The 23374-nt window shown below is 39.8% G+C and overlaps 1 protein-coding gene across 3 annotated transcripts in view; it reads left to right on the forward strand.

The window, feature by feature from the left end:
- The window catches only part of strn (striatin), an 85288-nt gene that overhangs the window by 1266 nt on the left and 60648 nt on the right, over positions 1-23374 (forward strand). The gene's annotated exons all lie outside the window — the stretch shown is intronic.

Genomic DNA, 23374 nt, shown 5'->3' on the forward strand with positions numbered 1-23374 from the left:
AATTTGTTATAATGTCAGGTTTATTGTTGATTGGAGATATCGTTGCTTTTTAAAAACAATCTATGGTTCTGCAATCCAATCAGTGTTTCATATTGTTTTCTCTGAGTCGTTATAACCAGAGGTTACACAATGACATTCCAGAGGAAGTAAAACATTTTAGTAGTTGTTTTTTATTGTATTACAAATTCCAATCAATGTGCCAAAGTAGAATTAAGTACCCAATTTATCAACCCTCTGGAAAATCATCTGAGACTTTTGTTCAAGTTACAACAAGAAAAATATCTTGCTCCTGAATTCACATAGTATTTTTATTTTATTTTATTGGGTTTTGGCGTGTATGTGTGATTGTGGGTGATCTGTCTGCAACATTGCTGAATCCTGCATGCCTTGCAACATAGCAGTCTTTTCAATTCAAGGCTGTGTTCATCAGCTTGGAATGTCTTTAACAATCTTTCTAAGTTCAAAGAGTCATTAGGAGGAGTCAAGAGTGTTAAATTGGCATATGTATCAGCATTGAAATTCTTACTTGCAATACAGGTCAAAAATATAATAATTAAAATATATATATAAATTAATAATCATTATGCTAGGTAACCTAAGTAAGCATAATAGTGAAAAAAGCCATAGTTCATAGTGCAACCAAAGACACAACCCATAAAAGTTTATAGTTGCTGGGGGTTAGTGTTGCATGGTATTCTTGAGACTGGTGATCATAGTTTTCAGGCTTCTTTATTTTCTTCCCGATGGTACTCGCGAAATGAGAGCATGGCCAGGGAGCAGGGGCAAAATTGATAGGCCATTAAAATATAGTAAATAAAAGATTTAAAATCTTTTGCATTTTAGATTACAGCAGAACTGAAAGCATCCTTGCTTACACATCTCACTGAGTAAACTTAATCGTTTAGCATTTAGTCAGGAAATAACCATATGATACTGTTGATGCACTTGGTTCTATTAATATTGTCTGCTTATTGTTTTCAAGATCCTGCAGGATATGAAGTAATTCCCTATTACAGTTCTATAAAAATAAATTGAAAGCTAATAGACCTTAATTTGCCCACAAGTATGTAGAATGTACACATTATTGGCCTGTTTTGACATTTCGGTAATATGCAATCCCAGTAATATTACTGAGGGTAACCATGAAACTAAAATTGAGCTTATTGTTCTGTTTACAAGTTTTGTTTGCTTTTAACATATATCTCTATACCACCATCCAATGTGTCCACTTTTCTGTACACTGTCAAGTCCAAGAAAAGCCTTATGGGCCTGTCCTACTTAGGCGACTCTTTAGGCGACTGCCAGGCTCTAGTTTTAATGGAATTCACCTACGACATCAGGCGACAACCTACGACAGCACATACGACACCTAAGACAACCTACAACAGCAAAAACATGTTGAAAATTTTGCGGCATTCGCCCCAAAAAATCATCTAAGTGGGACAGGCCCGTTACTAATTCACCAAAGATTTGTGTTTATCTAAACTATTTCATGTTTTCGTACTATTGAAAACTATGTGACATTATAGTTAAAATATTGACATTCTAAACTTGGAGAGCTTAGAGCAAGATGGCTTTTTAAAAGAGACTGGTGAAGCTTGAGCTGTCAACAGTGATAATCGAGAAAGCAGTTGGATATTAGTTAGGGGATTGCATTATATTGAAGAGTTATAAACTAAAATTCAGTTTACTACCAACATCGTTGAAGTACAATGACAGTACATCGAGGATTTGACCTCTGCTGTTTCATGTTTCTGTTGGGGAAAGCTAATTTAAAAATCTCTTATTGTAAGCAGGACAAGCTTTTGCTGATTCTTCCTTCCACTACTGATACTGATTTCATTTTAGTTGCTAGAACCTAATTGATATATTTGTGCCAGTTGTAGCCTCTGATGAGTAAAACAAAACATACCGCTGGAAGAATTAAGAATTAAGTGAGTCAGGCAGCATCTGTAGTGGGAAATAAATAGACGGCATGGAGACACAAGGAACTGCAGATGCTAGTTTACCAAAAAAATAATCAATACCAGGAAAGAGCAACTCAACGGGTCAGGCAGAAAGAGTAACTCAACGGGTGCTTGCCCCGACAAGGCCTGCTGGATCTCCTGTTTTTTTTCATTCCCATTCCTATACTGACCTTTCTGTCCGTGGCTTCCTCCAATGCCACAGCGAGGCCACATGCAAACTAGAAGAACAACACCTCGTATTCCATTTGGGTAGCTCACGAGCTGATGGTATGAATATTGAATTCACCAATTTTATGTGACTAACATACAAACAACCTCCTCCCCTCTTTCATACCCATTTCTCTATCTCTTTCCACCTATGTTTCTTCCTCTGGTTTCATAAGTATCACCTCTTCTATGCTTATCTCACTTTTTTTGTTTCATCTCTAGTTTTTGTCCAACCATCTGATTATCAACCCCCTCAGCTGTACACCTGTATCCAGCTGTTAGTTGCTATGCTTTGTCCTAGCCCCACATCTCTTCCAGCAACATCCCACCACTGTCAGTCTGAAAAAGGGGTACTGACCCAAAACATCACCTATCCATGTTCTCCGGAGATGCTGCCTGACCTGCTGTTACTCCAGCACTTTGTGTCTTAAGCTGATGATGTTTCAGGTCTAAAGAAAGGTCCCAACCCAAAACATCGCCTGCCTGTCTGTTTCACTCCATGGATGCTGCCTGACCTGCCAAATTCCTCCAGCAGTTTGTATTTTTTCTTCCAGTATCTGCAGTCTCTTGTGTCTATAACCTCTGGTGATGTTACCATAGTCACTTGTGACATCTGGGGTTGCGAGTTGCCATAGGGCAGTAATATTCTACCAAAATGCAACTGGAGTGGGGAAAAATGTGCAATGAGTGTTTATATAAAATCTTTATGTAAAAATGGTGTCCTTGCTTCTGCCTAATTTAAGTTGATGTATTTAGAATTGATTTTAATTAGACTTTTTTTAGCTCATTACTAGATTTCCAGATTAGGTCTTCTTTTATTCTGCATGAAAGCCGGCATCTTTGAAAGAGACTGTCACATTTAATTTCATGGGAAGCACAATGTGGAAAATATTGGCATGGGGTGATCAATGAACCCATTCTGTTCTGTTGAATGCACTTGAAATAGTGGGATGTAGCTGTATATGATTGCTACTTCTCTGCTTTTGATGATCTGACCTCTGGGTGAGCTGCTAGATTTGAGGCCTCAATTTATTCACACAATTTGTTATATATATAAGCCTTTTGGACACTATTTAGATTAAATGCAAGAAACAAAAAACAATTTGGGCTATTGCATTTGGTTTTTGGGAAAGGGAGGTCATTTATTTGCAGCTTGCATTGTATAGCAAGGGTTCAAGAGTCTGGGTCTGCTAATTGGACAATCATTTTTTTAAATAAATCTCATAATGGATGTATGGAGAATATTAGTGAATCATTCCACATGTAAATCTGGGGTATGGTTAATGTATAGAATTGGAGGTATGCTGTCCAATTTTTTTTTATACCAACTAGTGTTAGTTTAGATTGAGCTGTGTCTTTTTACAGAATTCAGCCATAAATTGAAACTGTAGAATGTAAAAACTAATGGGCTGCATATCCTATGTGTGCTGCAAATCTTGCAGCTAAACCATATTCTGTAATAAGCTTTTGTTTATTTAAAAGTCATTGGGCATTGCAAAAGATAAATTAGCCAATGCAGTGTGCTCTTTCACGAGGTAGAGCAAGAATGCCTGCTTGATGAGGTGATGTTTCAGGTCTTGCGAAAATAAATAAGCTTGCCTATTGTCTTTGCAACTAATAATGGTGAACACTATACAGCAGGATGCAGAACTCTCATGGTTTAACTTTAAATGTAGTGGGAGGATGAATGCCTAAATTTTGAATGCCTAAAAATAATTAGACCAAATTTTAGGTTTTAAATGAAACATAATATTTACATCGATGCTTAATATGTGTGAAACCAACAAATTGCAGTTGGGAGGTGAAAAAATCTCACAAATGAGTGAGTTCATGTTTTATCAAATATTTATGCAATTTATGTTTAGTGCAGATTCCGTGGAAGACTCATAATGTAGGAATGTCCAAACATATCGCCATCTAATTTTGTTTTGTGGAATTTTATAGACCACATTAGCAGTTATAATTTAGCATACAAGACGGGATATTTTTCAAATGTTTTAATAATGGAAATGATTTTAATGATAATTTTACAATTAATGCAGACATCTCTAGATTATGCTGGGGGTTGGGAAACAGAATGTTTAATTTTGGTTGGACTTCATTGCTGATTTATTAGATCAGTAACTTCCCATAATAGAAACATAGAAAATAGGTGCAGGAGTAGGCCATTCGGCTCATCGAGCCTGCACCGCCATTCAATATGATCATGGCTGATCATCCAACTCAGTATCCTGTACCTGCCGTCTCTCCATACCCCCTGATTCCTTTAGCCACAAGTGCCACATCTAACTCCCTCTTAAATATAGCCAATGAACTGGCCTCAACTAACTTCTGTGGCAGAGAATTCCAGAGATTCACCACTCTCTGTGTGCAAAATGTTTTCCTCATCTCGGTCCTAAAAGATTTCCTCCTTATCCTTAAACTGTGACCCCTTGTTCTGGACTTCCCCAACATCGGGAACAATCTTCCTGCATCTAGCCTGTCCAACCCCTTAAGAATTTTGTAAGTTTCTATAAGTAACTTCCCATAAAAAGCTGTGTCTTGTTTAATGGATGCAAATGAAAATGTTTGAGAATTTTTAGCAGGTAGCCTTGTCCAAAAGATAAAGGAAAAATTTCCCTGGTTGTCAATTTCCACCTTGCGAAAGCTAATAGCACCCTGGTGACACTGAGGCTGTATTTCTTGCTATGCAGTGCATCTCTGATTGCTTGAGAAATGCTATAGGGGTTTAAGCGAGCCAATATTCAAGAACAATCATAACCCCTTTACACAGTGCCCTCCATAATGTTTGGGACAAAGACCCATCATTTATTTATTTATTTGCCTCTGTACTCCACAATTTGAGATTTGTAATAGAAAAAGTTAAAGTGCACATTCTCATATTTTAATAAAGACCATTTTTATACATGTAGAAATTACAGCAGTGTTGATACATAGTCCCTACATTTCAGGGCACCATAATGTTTGGCACACAGCGATGCCGTGTAAATGAAAGTAGTCATGTTTAGTATTTTGTTGCATTTCCTTTGCATGCAATGACTGCTTGAAGTCTGCGATTCATGGACATCACCAGTTGCTGGGTGTCTTCTCTGGCGATGCTCTGCCAGGCCTGTATTGCAGCCATCTTTAGCTTATGCTTGTTTTAGGGGCTAGTCCCCTTCAGTTTTCTCTTCAGCATATAAAAGGCATGCTCAATTGGGTACAGATCGGGTGATTGACTCGGCCACTCAAGAATTTACCATTTTTTAGCTTTGGAAAACTCCTTTGTTGCTTTAGCAGTTTGTTTGGGATCATTGTCTTGCTGTAGATTGAACTGCCAGCCAATGAGTTTTGAGGCCTTTGTTTGAACTTGAGCAGATAGGATGTGTCTATACACTTCAGAATTCATTATGCTACTACCATCAGCAGTTGTATCATCAACGAAAATAAGTGAGACAGTACCTCCAGCAGCCATACATGCCTAGGCCATGACACCCCCACCACCGTGTTTCACAGATGAGGTGGTATGCTTTGGATCTTGGGCAGTTCCTTCTCTCATCCATACTTTGCTCTTGCCATCACTCTGATATCAGTTAATCTTCGTCTCATCTGTCCACAAGACCTTTTTCCAGAACTGTAGTTGCTCTTTTAAGTACTACTTGGCAAACTGTAACCTGGCCATCCTATTTTTGCGGCTAACCAGTGGTTTGCATCTTGCAGCATAGCCTCTGTATTTCTGTTCATGAAGTTTTGTGCAGACAGTGGTCATTGACAAATCCACACATGACTCCTGAAGAGTGCTTCTGATATGTCGGACAGGTGTTTGGGGATTTTTCTTTATTATAGAGAGAATTATTCTGTCATCAGCTGTGGAGGTCTTCCTTGGCTTGCCAGTCCCTTTACGCTCACCAGTGCTCTCTTTATTCTTAATGATGTTCCAAACAGTTGATTTTGGTAAGTCTAAGGATTGGCTGATGTCTCTAACAGTTTTATTCTTGTTTCTCAGTCTCATAATGGCTTCTTTGACTTTCATTGGCACAACTTTGGTCCTCATGTTGATAAACAGGAATAAAGGTTTCAAAAGGTGATGGAAAGAATGGAGGAAAGACTAGATGCTGAGAGCTCTCTTATACCTGCATTAAGGAAGCAATCAAACACACCTGAGCAATACAATCGCCTATGAAGCCATGTGTCCCAAACATTATGGTGCCCTGAAATTGGGGGACTATGTATAAACACAGCTGTAAATTCTACATGGTGAAACCAAAATGTATAAAAATACCCTTTAATAAAATCTGACAATGTGCACTTTAACCACATGTGATTTTGTTTCTATTACAAATTGTGTACAGAGCCAAAGAAATAAATGATGGGTCTTTGTCCCAAACATTATGGAAGGCACTGTACATAATTAGATAATTTGAAGTACTGAAGATAACTTAATGTGTAAAATGCTTAGACATTTTGATGTGAAAATTAATGTATGAAAACATAAACTTGTTAGAACAGCACAAGGCTTGGCTCATGATTTTTAAATAGGGAATATGAAAGCTGGTATCTTAGAGCAAGATAACTTGCACTGAAAAGTGGGACATTGGAATGTAGTCCATACGTTAATTTCTAAGATAATCTGAAGGCATATAACATATGGCAGATCTGAATGCCAGTCATTCTGTCATAGTGGTGCAGCAGGTACTTTGGCTGCCTGGCACAACCAGTGACTTGGGATTCAATACTGATCACTGTCTGTTCATCATGTGGCAGTGGATTTCCCCTAGGTGCCATGGATTCCTGCTGAATCCCAGGTTATCAGACTGGTTAATTATACTCCCTGTGCTGACATGAGCGTGGTTCGTGGTGATGGTATGTGAGAGATAATAGTTCATGCAGAAACAAATGCAATGATTCCATTTAGATTAAGAAATTATGAACATAGCAACAGAATAGGTTACTTAACTGCTCAGCCAATCAATATTATTGTGTCTGTGCTGCCTCGGATTTCTGTGCCAGTTCCCAGACCTCTCAATTCGCCTATCTTGAAAATGTATCACCTCTTTATCCCCATGGTCTAGCAATGTTACAAAATTTTGAGATTTTAAAAATCAAGTCTGCAATTTATCCCATCACATAAAGCATAAAAATAAGTTTAATCTGACACCTAATTTGCTTTCATATCTTCAGTATTTAAAAAGTTATGGCCATTTTCATACTCGGAAATTAGCATCTTGTTCCCTATTGCTTTTCCATTGACAACACAAAAGCTACGATCGAGGACAATCAAAAGCCCATAACTTTCTTAAAAATTAAGAGAACTTAATTTTTTTTTCAGTTATTATAGATTGAAGCATTCTGAAACAAATATGAAACAATCTTACTTGGATGACCGAAATTAAAGCATATAATTAGTAAGCTACCTAATTGTAGCTAATTACAAAATTCTATTACTAGATCTAAACATCTATCCATTTCTTAAGAATAGATTAACATTTTTAAAAAGCCTAAGTGTGCAAATAACATTCACACAAGAATTCACAATATAACATGATTTTTAAATCTCATTGTCATGAATTTATAGGTCAAATGGAAGGAATTTAGTGTTTAATTCCCGTAAATTAATGGCCGTTTAAATCATCTTGTGAGTGAGATTTTGTGGAACGCGATCGTTTGGAACGTTGCGGTTGCGGTGAATTTAAACCCCATATCAGCAGGAAAAACACTGCCGATTCGTATATTTACATAATCACATTTTCGCCGATGAAATTTTGTTAAAGTAATCATAAGAAGCAAGTTTATGTGTAAAATACACGACTTACCTTATGTTTTGTCCCCTACGTGAGATCCGTCCCGTTGACGGCGTTAGAAGTAGAATTTTATTTTACTCCAGGGATTAAATTGTCCCCCGTTTTTTTTTTAAACTTCCTACATGGTCTCGCCTCTAAAACCCTCCAGAGTAGAGAATTCTAGAAATTCAATACCCTTTGCGAGGAGATTATTTTGTAACTTGTAACTATTCAAGATTATCCCATTAATGGCAAAATGAAAAAAGTTTCTTATTTGTGGCCAAACTTTGCAAATAATTGTGTGACTGAAAATCTGATGTGTCAATATCTTCGTCAGGTACAGAGTTAGCAATCACGTGGATAAGAGTGGATTGATTAGAGAAATCCAGTATGGATTTGTTAAAGTCAAATTTTGACTAACTTTATTGATTGTATATTTTTGAAATATATTTAATGTAGTCCAGTCAATGGTGTTTCATTGTCATGAGTACCAAAACGGAACAGTGATATTTGTACTTGCAGCAGCATACCAGGTCTATAAACACAGTACTCAAAAGATAACATAAGAAACAAAAAAAAGTTCAATAAACAAAAGTTTTGATACAATGCCATGCAAATTGCTTTTCTTCTTCTTAGGCAGTCCCTTAGAATTGAGAATGATTTGCTTACACTCCAGTTCTGATGAAGCTGATGAGACCAGTGTGGGAGATGCAGGCTCTGCGACTGGTAGGAGAGAAGGTGCTTGACTGCAGGCAAGAGGGTCGGTTTGGAAGTTACAGTCTGCCCCCAGATTACAACTGGGGGTTCAGCCCCTGTGAACTATTGGTAACCTGAACATTTCGCAAATCAGAAATGTGGCCATGAAATGAGTATAGAAGAAGATACTAGCAGCCCTGCAGAAGCCAGCACATGCATACCGTTGGTCTCTCAAACACTAATTTGTATGTATGGTCTATACGTAAATTGGACGTTTTTAAACTGGGGAGCGCCTGTTGCATGCTCCTTCAACTGTTTAATCTGGGTTTCTGCATGAGTGCACCAAATGGACTCTGGGTTCTCAGTGGCCTCCTCTATTTCATGCCGTCACCTTCTATATTTTAATCAGTTATGGGATTCCCATGAACTGGTGGTTATGCAGCACCTTTTTTCAAGGAAGCTTTGACAATATCCTTAGAATCTCTTTTCATTTGGTAATCTCTTGCTGTGATGCAACTGGGAATAATGTATCGGCTTCAGCTGTTTGTTATTTGGGCGTGTGAGAAAGTGTCCTGCCATTGACCAAAGATGCTGATGTTGGTTCTCTTATCTTACAAGATTTGTGTATTTGAATTGTAATATCTGTTCTTTAAATCATTATAATTTAGTTTATATTTGTTGTCATTGTACCAGTGATTTTTCCAGTTTTTGCCTGAAGCGTATGTGGCTTTATGATGTGGATTTGTAACTATGAGTAAACATACACATTTATCAGGTTTCTACTATGCCTTCAACTGGAATATTACATAGATTAAATAGAACATTATATAAGAATTTTACATTTTTTCCCATTTACTGTTGCCAAAGATGCAAGGAGAACTGAATTAAGGTTGAAAGGTTGTATGTGGAAATGCGCATCTGTTGTGTATGCAGTTCCACTCTACTAAGAATTGGTAATGCCCTTTTCCACTTTAATGCGAGACACTTGGAGGGAAATCAAATTATTTGATTCAGAGAAAGTTGCAGGATTATGTGGAAGTAAAATAATTTAAAATATCCGAACAGACAATTGATAAACTGAATCTATAGTGAAAATATGTTTGGCTTCTTATGTTGTAGTTAACCATATAACCATATAACAATTACAGCACGGAAACAGGCCATCTCGGCCCTACAAGTCCGTGCCGAACAACTTTTTTCCCTTAGCCCCACCTGCCTGCACTCATACCATAACCCTCCATTCCCTTCTCATCCATATGCCTATCCAATTTATTTTTAAATGACACCAACGAACCTGCCTCCACCACTTCCACTGTAAGCTCATTCCACACCGCTACCACTCTCTGAGTAAAGAAGTTCCCCCTCATGTTACCCCTAAACTTCTGTCCCTTAATTCTGAAGTCATGTCCTCTTGTTTGAATCTTCCCTATTCTCAAAGGGAAAAGCTGATCCACATCAACTCTGTCTATCCCTCTCATCATTTTAAAGACCTCTATCAAGTCCCCCCTTAACCTTCTGCGCTCCAGAGAATAAAGACCTAACTTATTCAACCTTTCTCTGTAACTTAGTTGTTGAAACCCAGGCAACATTCTAGTAAATCTCCTCTGTACTTGCTCTATTTTGTTGACATCCTTCCTATAATTGGGCGACCAGAATTGTACACCATACTCCAGATTTGGTCTCACCAATGCCTTGTACAATTTTAACATTACATCCCAGTAATGTTAAAATAGTTATGAGGCATGCGGTAATGTATTTTTTAGAACGGCTGCCCAGAAATTTTGCAGTTCAAATTGAAGCTGACAAGATCCGTTTAGATAGCTGCATACAGAAAATATTCCAACTTTGTTTACACTGCATAACTAAGCTTGTGCACTTTTAAAATGTAAGTAGTTCTTTCCTTGAAGGTGTGCCATCATTCTTGAGCAGGCTTTGAATCTTGTGAAACAACTGAAACATGCACATGCTCTCTACTTCCTTCTCTGAAACATTCTCAATGCAAACAGAATTGTTTTGCCTGTGTATAAACCAAAACTTTGTAAAGACATTCCTCAAGAAGATTTAGCATTAAAAATAAGAACAGCTTTCAAACAAAAAGAATGATAACCATGAATATTTCATGAAGTAAATTTAACAAGTTAGAACAACATTCACGGAATCGTAGATCGGCATGAAGGCACACATCACAGAAACAGCCCCTTTGGCCCAATTTGTCCATGTTGACCAATATTCCCCATCTAAGCTCGTCTCATTTTGGCCAATCCCCACTAAATGTCCAAATGTCTGTTAAATGTTGTTATTGTACTTGCCTCCACAACTTCCTTTGAATGCTTGTTCCATTCACCCACCATATTGCCCCCTTTTATTTTTCAGCTCCAACCCTATAGTCAAGTCAAGTCACATTTATTTATATAGCACATTTAAAAAAACAACTCTCGTTGGCCAAAGTGCTTTACATTTGTTATAAGAATAGTATAAACAAACAAACTACATACATATATACATATAGGCACATTAGTACCTCAGTACAGTCATCTCGGACCGCTGCCATGATATTCTCCTTGATCAATAACTACCTCTCCTCTTTTACCCCCAACTTATAGCCTGTCCTGTCCCTCCCGTGATGAGGTTTCTGTAATGACAATATTACCCCAGTTAATAGACACAAAAAGCTGGAGTAACTCAGCGGGACAGGCTACATATCTGAAGAGAAGGAATGGGTGACATTTCTGGTTGAGACCCTTCAAACAAAAAGAATGATAACCATGAATATTTCCATTTCCAGAGGAATGCTGCGCCATTTGTGGTGATTCTATACCCCCCCCCCCCATACTAAATGCTCTAATTTTGTTTAATAATCTGTTTTGTGACACTTTATCAAAGGCTTTCAGAAAATCCAAGTACAGCCCATCCATTGATTTGTTCTGATTCTGCTCATTGCAACAGGAAAAATTCCAACAGATTTGTCCAATATGCTTTTTCTTTCATAAAGTTGCGTTGACCCTGCTGAATCCTGTTATCTTTAAGCAGCCCTGAAACCATTTCATTATTAGGTTCCAGCATTTTTCCCACAACTTGTATGAAGCTAATTAGTCTAAAATTCACTGCTATTTTGCTTTCCGCAAGGTTACATTTGCTATCTTCTAATCTGTGGGAACTGCTGTGGAATTCAAGGAACTTTGGAAGATAACCAATGTATCCACTATTGCAATGGCCACCTCTTTCAAAAACCATTCAGGTTGTAAGGTCCTGAGAATATATTAGTTTACAGTTCCATTAATTTCTTGCATTTGCTAGATAGTTTCAGCTCATTTAATCTAGACGTAGTCCTATGTTGTTTCCACAGGATTTGTATGTCCTTGCAAGAAGGCAGGCACAATATATATTTAATGTCTCTGTCATTTCTTTATTCTCCAATATAATTTCTCGTGTATGTCTGGGAGGAATATATTGTTAATTTAATATCACACACTCTGAGACTCAGTGAAAAAATGTTGCTTTGTAAACTATCCAGGCAAATCATACCACATATGAGTACATCAGGTAGTGTAAATGAAGAAAGAAACAGAACGAAGTGTTACAGCGACAGTGAAAGTGCAGATTAAAAGAAGTGCAAAGGCCACAACGTGATAGATGGAAGATCAGGAATTCAGCCATACATAGCATGTGTGAGATCCTTCAAGAATTTGATAATATGGAGAAAAAAGCTGTTTTTGTAGCTGGTGCATGCTTTCACAGCAACCAGCGATCCCCACATACTAACACTATCCTACATACACTAGGAACAATTTACAATTTTACCAAGCCAATTAACCTACAAACCTGTACGTCTCTGGAGTGTTGGAGGAAACCGGAGCACCCAGAGAAAACGCACGTGGTCACGGGGAGAATGTACAAACTCCCTACAGACAGTACTGCAGTCAGGATCAAACCTGGGTCTCTGGCACTGTAAAGGGCCTGTTCCACCAGCATGCGACTGCATGTGGCGAGCTCGACCTAACGTGGTCGCTTGAGCCGTACGGCCTCGCGGGGCCGGTCACACTTCGATCGCTGGAGCCGTATGGAGTTGTGCGGGGCTGGTCCCGACATCGCATGGGGCTCCGAAAAACTGACACTGTCCAAAAATTCCGTGCGGCAACGGCCTGTCGGCCCGTAGCCGCATTGAGGCCGTACGCAGCGCCTTGACGCCGTACGCCTAGCACGTGGCGTTGCGCGATGACGTCACCGCCCGGCGTGCCGTTGTGTGATGACGTAACAGCCCGACGCCGTGCGACGTCCAAATTCAGTCGGCCCGCCTCCTGCCCAGCTGATTGGTGAGTATGGTCGGGACCAGCCCCGCACAACTCCAGACGGCTCCGCGGTTGGAAGTGGGACCGGCCCCGCTAGGCCGTACGCCTCAAGCCACCACATTTGGTCGCGCTAGACGCATGCAATCGCATGCTGGTGGGACAGGCCCTTTAGACAGCAACTCAACCGCTGCACCACCTTGTCGCCCTAGTTTTCTTCACACATCTAACCAGTTTAGCTCTTTGAATAGGACAATCCTCTCAGCCCAGGAATTAAGTTGGTGAATTTGTTTAGGACTTACTCCAAGCTACAATATTCTTTCTTGAGTAATGGACCAAAACTGTGCCTTGTACTCTAGATGCGGCCTGACCAATTTGTCTGGGAAGCTAGAGGTGCACTTTGCAATGGATGTCAAATGGTAGTCATTAGGGCATGTTATGTTAAGTGTAGAAAATCTTTTTTCCATTATGTGTATCTATAAAAGCCCTTCTTATTTCTTGCTAGCCTATAATATTCTGCTTACCCTTTACATATCTTTGAAGGTCACATTTTTTTCTATTCCTTGGTTTTATTTGCTTTACCATTGTTATTGGTTTCTGAGCTAATGTGATCTGTAACTTATCTTAATAGCTGTAGCTGGTCTACATTTGGAGATTTTATTGTCGTAATGAGCAAGTGTAATATTGTAAGCCATTTATTGATTATTTAAGTTATGGCAGAGGTACTGCACTGTCCTATCATATCTTTGTTTCATGATAACATGTTCTTCCAGTTTACCAAAGCCTCCTTGTTAACTTATTAGAATTCAAGACTACGGTGCCAAATTGAACTTGATTATGTTCAATCTTTATATAAAACTCCATCATGATCACTGTTCCCTAAATTCCCTTCACCAGATTATCAATTAACCCTTTCTCAATCCCGATTGCTAAACTGTAATAGTCTTTTCTCTTGTTTGTCCTTCAGTATATTGAGCTTGATATTTCCTTATACACACCATGAGCTCAATCTTTCACATACTTACTGGTCATTTGCTTTGTCAATCTCAATAGAGTTCCCTCCATGATATTATATTGCCTTGTGACATCTCTGATTTCCTGATTTCTATATTTTGTTCATTACTGTTTCAGAGCCTATATTCAAATGCCACAAGTAGTTTTTGCTGATTCTTAAATCCATGCAAATTGCTACTGTTTGATTTTCCAAGCAAATTTCCAACACTCCCCCAACTTAAATAGCCCCTTGTACCTCTTCTTCTTCTTTCGTGTGGCGTGCACAGCCTAAAGTTTACAAGCTTCTGTGTTTGTAATGGAAGAGGTTTCTGTTCTCGTATAAAAAGTGTACTTTAGGAAAAAGTCACTAGCAGCCTGAGTTAATAAGTATTCAAAACTTGATTAAAAAAACAATAACACCTAAGGATAGCCTTACTTTTAATCAATGCTTGGCTATAGTTGAGCAAGTTATGGCTGATGTTTGAAGGCAAAACGTGTTACCCAGTTTGACAGACTGACCTGTGAAATGGTTAGATCAATTTCCATAGTTTTTTTCAAAAGCCATTTTCATATTTTGTTTTCTGTCATTGGCCTTCTGCCGAGACTAGAATATTCTGCAGTCACTGTAATCAGTTTGCTTCCTGTCAGTCAAACTGAGTGGTACAAACCTAAGACGCATTTAATTGGCCAATATTGTAATTGAAAAAAAAACATTATTTTCTGTTTCTGTTACCAGTATGTTGACTTGTCTAGTGACTATTTTAATGGTAAAATTTGGGCCACAGAGTTCAATCTCTTACTGCAATATTCAAGAGAGTTTTAATTATGACCAGGAAATACGTCATGTATTTTTGCTGTTCTAAAATATTTCAGAAGAGTTCTGTAGTTTTGCTATTTCTTCAATGAAGAAGCATATGTGTCATTTTGGTTGAAGGTCTTAACTTTAATCTTCCATTTACAGAGGCTTGGTTCTTCTGACATGATTGATTCCACACCAGCCTCCTTGACTATTCAGAAGTAAGAAGGGATCATTTTTTGTCTTGGAGGGGTTATTGATTTAGGCACGTCAATTGCTGCATTCTGGTTGCTAGCATTTTTCAGGTCTCTGAGATTTCCAGCATAGTGGCAGCAAGCACCAAGAGCCTGATCCGATCAGATGGAAATACTTCTTCATTGGTAGATGATTGTGTAACCTCCGCAATCCTGTGTGATTTACATGGTTAAACACAAGGACATTCCATCAATGAGATGACCTAGATAGGATTCATATGAATTTGTACATGACTAATAGGTAATTAAAATGAATAGATAGGATTTGGAGGCAATGACCCAGCCCTGCGCCCTTTCCCAAACTTTTTAAATTATTGTTCATAAGGTTGAAACTTTAAAAAAGCACGGATTGACTTGTTTTATTACTTTTAAGTTCCCTTCCATTCATAACACTTCCCTTATAGATAGCTGGTGTACATCTGTATCCTCCTCCTTTATCGTACGGTACATCAGCTTGCATCTAAGCTATCATCGATCATCTATTTTAACAGATGATCACATTAATGCAAAAACTACTTGTTTCATTCATAACCTTGTTAGACTGGTTCTGGTCAACATTATTTGACATGAAGTAATTTTAACAAGTTAGAACAACATTCACGGAATCGTAGATCGGCATGAAGGCATACATCACAGAAACAGCCCCTTTGGCCCAATTTGTCCATGTCCACCAATCTAAGCTTGTCCCATTTTGGCCAATCCCCACTAAATGGTCAAATGTCTGTTAAATGTTGTTATTGTACTTGCCTCAAAAACTTTCTTTGAATGCTTGTTCCATACACCCACCATATTGCCCCCTTTTTATTTTTCAGCTCCATCCCTATAGGCACATTAGTACCTCAGTACAGTCATCTCGGACTGCTGCCATGATGTTCTTCTTGATCAATAACTACCTCTCCTCTTTTACCCCCAACTTATAGCCTGTCCTGTCCCTCCCGTGGTGAGATTTCTGTAATGACAATATTACCCCAGTTAATAGACACAAAAAGCTGGAGTAACTCAGCGGGACAGGAAGCATCTCTGAAGAGAAGGAATGGGTGACTTTTCTGGTCGAGACCGTTCTTCAGAACCCAGTTGCCTATCCATGCCCTGAGTCAACTCCTTTACCTGTCAGGCCACTAGCATTGAAATAAATGCAATTTAATCTAGCTATCTTTCCTAGCTCCTGCCAATGTCATTAACATCTATACCGACTTCCAACCTCCCACTTGCCACACTGCTGCTTTGGATCCCCCCCCCCCCCCCCCAATCAATATATAGTTCAAAACCTCCTGAGTAACACTAGCAGCTCTGTCTGCCAGGATATTGCAATGCTTGTACAAGTCACCGTTACACCAGAAAAAATCCTAAAGGTCCAAATATTTGAATCTGAAAATTGAATAGCTGCCCCCTGCACTAATTCCTCAGTCACACATTTACCTGCCTTGTCAGCCTATTCCTACCCTCACCAGCGCATGGCATGGGAGTAATTTGAGATTACTGCACTTGAGATCCTGCTTTTTAGCCTTTTGCCTAGTTTCCTATATTCACTCTGCAGGACCTCATCCCTTTTCCTCTCCATGTCATTTTATGCCATTGTGCTCATTGACATATGGCTGCTCGCCATTTCCCTTGAGAATGTTCTGCAGCTGCTCTGAGACATCCTAGTTCCTGGCACCAGGAGATCACACACCATCCTGGAGTTCTGTTTGCTGCCACATAATATCTTATCTTTTCAGATTTGCATTTAGTGGACACGATTAAAAATTTACAAACAATGTAAAGGCTTTCTGGGAGAATGATAAGGCAATGTTGCAATAACATATCAGTACACAGTATTGGCAAGAAAGCACATGACTGGAATTCATTCTAGAGAGTTGAAGCGATGTGAAAGCCTTACAAGGTAAGGGATGATGGAAAAATTGCAGAAAAATGTTGAAGAGCAAATTGATCCTGAAGTGAGTGTCAAGAGATCTTTGATGGGAGAGGTCTTTCATATAAGATGATTATGTGTCTTTGAGAATGTGGGATAAATACAAGAGGTTGTTAGAAAAACACCTTGATTAGTTCACAATGGAGCTCTAATCTTTGCTGGAAGTATGTATGATTGAACTAGACAGGTTAAGGTGGAGGTGTACAAGGATGTTGCCTGACTAGAATTTTAGCTATGACATGAAGTTGGATACGCTGTGCTTGTTTTCATGAGATTTAAAATAATTAAGACTATTTTGCTCCAAGAACTGCCTAAAAGAATGGTAAAGCTATAAATCCACAGTACTTTAACATCAAAGGCAAACCTTTGGGTTGCATCACAGTTTGGTGTGGGAACAGCCCTGCCCAAGACTGTAAGAAATTGCAGAGTTGTGGATGTATCTCAGTCCATCACACAGACCAATGAGTCACCAACACTTCATGCTGCCTTTAAAAATCAAAGACTTGCCTCACCCCATTCATTCCTTCTCCACGCTCTTGGTGGGTTGAAGATGCAGAAACTTGAAAGCATGCACCATTAAACTCAGGGACAACTTCTTCCCCTCTATTATCAGGCTTCTGAACAGTCCTTCCATAATAATAATAATAATAATAATAAACTTTATTACGGTCTCAAGGCCCAGACAAGGGACAACATTACATAAAAACATATTACATATAACAACACAATGTTGACTGCACTCTCTATCTTTCCCTTTGTCTACCTATTGTACTTGAGTTTGATTTCATTGTATTTATGCATATTATTATCTGATTTGGTTGGATAGCATGCTTTTCACTGTAGCTCTGTACAGTGGACCAAGAGCTATGAAGTGAGCACAGACACTTGCATTAAATATCTGCTTACGCTGCCTTAAATCTGTCTGACTGGATACTGTATGTTCAAGCCGCTGGGGTGCAGACTGCCCAAGCGGAATATGAGGTGCTGCTCCTCCAATTCACGGTGGTGCTCACTCTGGCCATGGAGGAGGCCCAGGACTCCTTCCCTAAACTCCTTCCCTTAACTCTTTCCCTAAACAGGTTCATGTTAACCCTTCATACAAGGTAGACAAAAGTGCTGGAGAAACTCAGTGGGTGCGGCAGCATCTATGGAGCGAAGGAAATAGGCAATGTTTCAGGCCAAAACCCTTCTTCAGACTGATGTGGGGGGGGGGGGCGGGGGGCGGGGGGCAGGAAGAAGAAAGGAAGAGGAGGAGCCAGAGGGCTGAGTTTCTCCAGCACTTTTGTCTACCTTTGATTTTCCAGCATCTGCAGTTCCTTCTTGAACATTTTATCTACTCCACTGCGATATCTCCTCAAGGTATGCCTACTTTGAAGAAGTTCTGCTCCTCCCTCCGAAGACAGTTTTACAACCTCCGCTCTGACTGCCCCCCTTCCCTCCAACTCTCAAGGACCCAAGCAGTCGTTCCAGGTGCGACAGAGGTTCACCTGCACCTCCTCCAACCTCACCTATTGCATCCGCTGCTCTAGATGTCAGCTGATCTACATCGGTGAGACCAAGCGTAGGCTTGGCGATCGTTTTGCCGTACACCTCCGCTCGGTCTGCATTAACCAACCTGATCTCCCTGTGGCTCAGCACTTCAATTCCCCCTCCCATTCCGAATCCGACCTTTCTGTCCTGGGCCTCCTCCATGGCCAGAGTGAGCACCACTGGAAATTGGAGGAGCAGCACCTCATATTCCGCTTGGGCAGTCTGCACCCCAGCGGCTTGAACATTGACTTCTCCAATTTCCGGTAGCCCTTGCTGTCTCCTCCCCTTCCCAGCTCTCCCGCAGCCCTCTGGCTCCTCCTCGTCCTTTCTTCTTCCCGCCCCCCCCCCCCACCCTGCATCAGTCTGAAGAAGGGTTTCGGCCCGAAACGTTGCCTATTTCCTTCGCTCCATAGATGCTGCCGCACCCGCTGAGTTTCTCCAGCACTTTTGTCTACCTTGTATGAAGGGTTAACATGAACCTGTTTAGGGAAAGAGTTAAATATTTCCTTGTTGCTGGCAACCATCAGTCATTTCTATATTGTCAAATAAAGTAAATAGTTAAGAAATATCACCATGTTCAATAAGGCATTTTTCTTTCTCGGATGCACAATGGCCTTATTTTTGAAATCAGGAAGTTTAGTGTGGTGAGTAGCCCTCTGGTGGCATGCTGAGAACTATGCACATGTGTCGTTGCTAAAGGCCTCAGAATTGTTTTTAGTGTCTGATGGTCAGAGATCCAAAACACTATTCAAAAAATGAATACAAATCTCCATAACAAGTCCAGCAGCAGAGCAGGAGGCCAGATGTGCAAGTATCTCATGTCCAGACTTCCCATATTTGGTTGAATGTCCTCGGAAGCCTGAAGTGCTGAGCTCCAAGCAGCTGACAACTGGCTGTTTTGTACGGGCATTCATCAGAAATGACCCTTTGACAAATTGTACTTATTTGTTCAGCAGGATAGAATAACAGAAGGCAGAGCTTTACTTATAAACGATCTTAGTTAAATGTTTGACATGTGCCAGCAACTGTTGAAGTGTTGGTAATGAATATGTAGCTGTATACATTCAACAAATATTGAGACATAAGATTGTTCTGACTGCACAACATTTTGAAACAACTCTCATACAAAGTACTGTGTGCAACCTATTTTTAATTGGTAACCCTTTTCAAATTGACTACAAAGATGTACCATGCAATTAAAATCAAATAAGCATAGATACAATATGTAATTTATTTAATAATTACAAAGACAAACAATCTGGTTAACATGGATCAGTTAAATTGTCATGATTACAGGTTTTCAGTTATAATCTCAAATTTTGTTGGTGAAACTTTGGTAATAGATAGTGACTTTGAAAATCTGTATAGGTCTCAGATGTTTTTGTAGAATTGTAGAATTATTTTTTAAAGCTGTTTTGCTTCACTTCGCTCATTGCTGAACTGAGCACATAGTTATGGTATAACAGGTATATTCAATGAATTTAATGAAGATTGTACACAATGGCAAACCATTTAAATGCGTTTGAATTAATCATAATTCATCACTCAAATCTTTTTTGGCTGTTACATGAAGCTCTGTTGAGCGGTTTTGTTGTCTTCTGTGGAAAAACTAAGCTGTGATGTCACTTCATACCTTAAACGTTAAAATAAAATATTGCTCTGTGGCATAATAATGTAGGTTATTCAGTGTTTGTTACCAGGAGCTCAGGAAATATCTTGATGGTGTGCCTAAAAGTTGAATCCGTGAAGTATTTAATTTCTTCTGTAGTTGTGAGTGTAATTTTCAATATTGTCTTCATATTCTTTAGAATAAAACTGTATAACCATTTCCCGTTCCACCAAAGTCTGCAAACTTAGATTTTTTTTTGTGTTGAAAATTCTGATCCCTTGAACTCAGAAGCTTAATACAAATGATCACATTTGGAAATAGAATCGGCTGCATTAGGTTTGCGAGTTATAGTACAAAACATTTTCAGATAACATGAGTATTTCAGATAAGGTTTGCATTCTTTTTTTTAAATTTTCATTATTTTGAACAATTGATACATTGCTGTTCACTTAGGACAGAACTGAATACTGGTTTTTTAAAAAAAACACACAAGGTGAAGATGACTTGTCTTCTCTGAGAACATTAAGGGCCTGTCCCACTTGGGCAACCTAATCTGCAAGTTTAGAAGAGTTTGCCCTCGACTCAAACTCGCAGCATGGTCGACACGAGGTCCTAGGAGGTCCTATGATGTTGCTGGAACTCTCCTGCATGCTCAAGGGACGTTCCCACATACTCGCGCCCTCAACTAGGTCGCGGGAAAAAATTCAGAGTAAAATTTGGTCGGCATGGGTCTTTTTGACTCGCAGTGGAGTGGGGTCGCTATTTACTTACAGGCACTCGAGGGCAGCCGTAGGCCATCTCCTTCGCTGACCGGCCATTTTGATTGGCTCATTGGAGTTTCAGGACCAAGTAAAATGCCCGCTAAACTTTATTAAACTTCTTAAAAGTGACCACTCCTTCTCCCCCCCCCCCCCCCCCCCGCGCTCTCTTAAGGACTTACCGTAACTGTGGCAGCCGTTTACCTTCCTCTTCATTGTGCAGACAGCGCTCCTCCGCTTTCCCTGACCCCACCTTCGCGATGTGCTTGTGTGTGTGTGCGGTCGGTCAGTGCAGCTCGCGGTTCGGTCGATCCAGCTCGCGGTTTCAACGCGGCCGGTCGATCCAGCTCGAGGCTTTCCAGGAGAGTGCCCTCGAGCTTGAAGGTCGAAGACACTCTTCTGGACTCGCGGTTTAGGTTGCCTAAGTGGGACAGGCCCTTAAGTGTAGGAAATTATTTTGTGCTTCACGGGCATTTGAACTAATTCTAGTTTTTGATATTCTCAGTTTAGTTTTCACCATGTGCCACAATTAAATGTAAGGTGGATTACTAATTCACTAACAATCACTGCACTTTTTCATATTACACCACAATCTGTATTAGTAACTTAAAATGGTTCAAAATAATCTGAGCCGTTTCAATATATTAATATACAAGGATCTTACTTGATCATTTAAAAAAAAATGTCATGAGGTTTGTAATGGCTGTGGAATTCAATGACTGGGGAGTAATTGGGTATAATTTTGAACAAAATATTGTAGTTGTAAAGTGATCTTATGTTCTCCATTCTTCTTGTGCTGTACAGTACTATGTTTGGGAGACATGAATTTGATTCTACCATGGCAGCAATGGAATTTATTTCACTTAAATTGATTTAAACTGAAAAAGCTAGCATCAGTAATAATGACTATGATTTTTTTAAGTTACTTTCTTCAGGGAATTAAATTCTCTTTTCTACCTAGATTTGGCCTAATTGTAACTCCAAACCAATGCAATATTGTTGTCTTTGAACTGTCCTAAAAAATGGCCCAGCAAGCTAAATATAAAGCTGCTACTTTAACACAATAAGAATAAAACAGAACAGGCATTGACCGTACACTGGATTTAGCCATAACTTAAGTACTGTCTGACCAGAGTCACCATGAGTGGTGATACTGTGGTATATTGTCAGGAGGCAGTGATCCTGAAGATTCTTCATTGCTGACATTTATTTTGTACCATGTGAAGTCTCAAGGCATCATATCAGGCAGAGGTAAGGATGAGTCCTAACTGATTTTCATTGCTTTCTCTCAGCTATGCAGATAGTCCAAGTTGATTATTGCTTAGAAAAAGCCTTGAGAGAAGCAAGGACTTTATCTGTACTAGAACAGTTATCTGGATGGAGAACATATGATCATGAGCATAGCTTGGTCCTGAAGGACTTAACTACCTTTTGATTGCAAGCACTATTAAAAACTTGATGCAGTCTTAATCTGGTTGGTTTCCTTCTTGATTGATTGATGGAACGATCTAGCATGGAAACAGGCCATTCATCTCATCAAATCCATGCCGACTATTGATCACCCGTTCAAACTAGTTCTGCATTATTCCCACTGTCACATTCACTCCATGCACTAAGGGCATTTTACAGAGGCCAATTAACCTAGAAAAAGAGAAATCACTACACAAAAACTACTTGATGTCTTCACACCATTGCATAGTGCTAAGTGCAATAGACTTGGAACAAGTGAATGAATGAATGAATAAATTTATTGGCCAAGTATTTACATACAAGGAATTTGCCTTGGTGCTGCGCCCACATGTGACAACATGACATACAGTGACGAATGACACATAAAACACTAAATAATAATAATAAAACAGCATTGATCAAACATGTGAAACAAACAAAATACCAGAGCAAAAGGAGGCTACAGATTTTTGGCCATTTGAGTAGAGCTACTACTCGGGGGGGAAAAGCTGTTTTTATGTCTGGCTGTGGCAGCTTTGACAGTCCAGAGTCGCCTTCCAGAGGGAATTGATTCAAAGAGTTTGTGGCCAGGGTGAGAGGGGTCAGAGATGATCTTACCCTCTTAGCTGGCTTCCTGGCCCTTGCAGTGTACAGTTAGTTCATCAATGGAGGGAAGGTTACAACCAATAACCTCAGCTGATCGGACGATTGGCTGCAGCCTCTGGGTGCCGTGCTTGGTGGCCGAGCCAAACCAGACCATGATGGAGAAGGTGAGGACAGACGATGGCCGTATAGAATTGGAGCATCATTGCCTGTGGCAGATTGTGCTTCCTCAGCTGCCATAGGAAGTACATCCACTGTTGTGCCTTTTTGACTGTGGAGTCGATGGTAGCCCCCCCCACCTAATGTCCTTGGAGATGATGATTCCCAGGAACTTAAAAGGCTCCACAGACTGTGGTGTTGTTGATGGTGAGTGGGGTGAGGGGAGGGGGAGCTCTCCTAAAGTCTACAATCAATTCCACTGTCTTAAGAGCATTGAGCTCCAGGTTGTTGAGATGGCACCAGGACGCCAGCTGTGAGACTTCCTGTCTGTAGGCAGATTCCGCCCCATCCTGGATCAGTCCAATCAGGGTTGTGTCGTCCGCAAACTTGAGAAGC

The sequence above is a fragment of the Amblyraja radiata genome, chromosome 5 (genome assembly GCF_010909765.2).
Source record: "Amblyraja radiata isolate CabotCenter1 chromosome 5, sAmbRad1.1.pri, whole genome shotgun sequence".
Lineage (NCBI taxonomy): Eukaryota > Metazoa > Chordata > Chondrichthyes > Rajiformes > Rajidae > Amblyraja > Amblyraja radiata.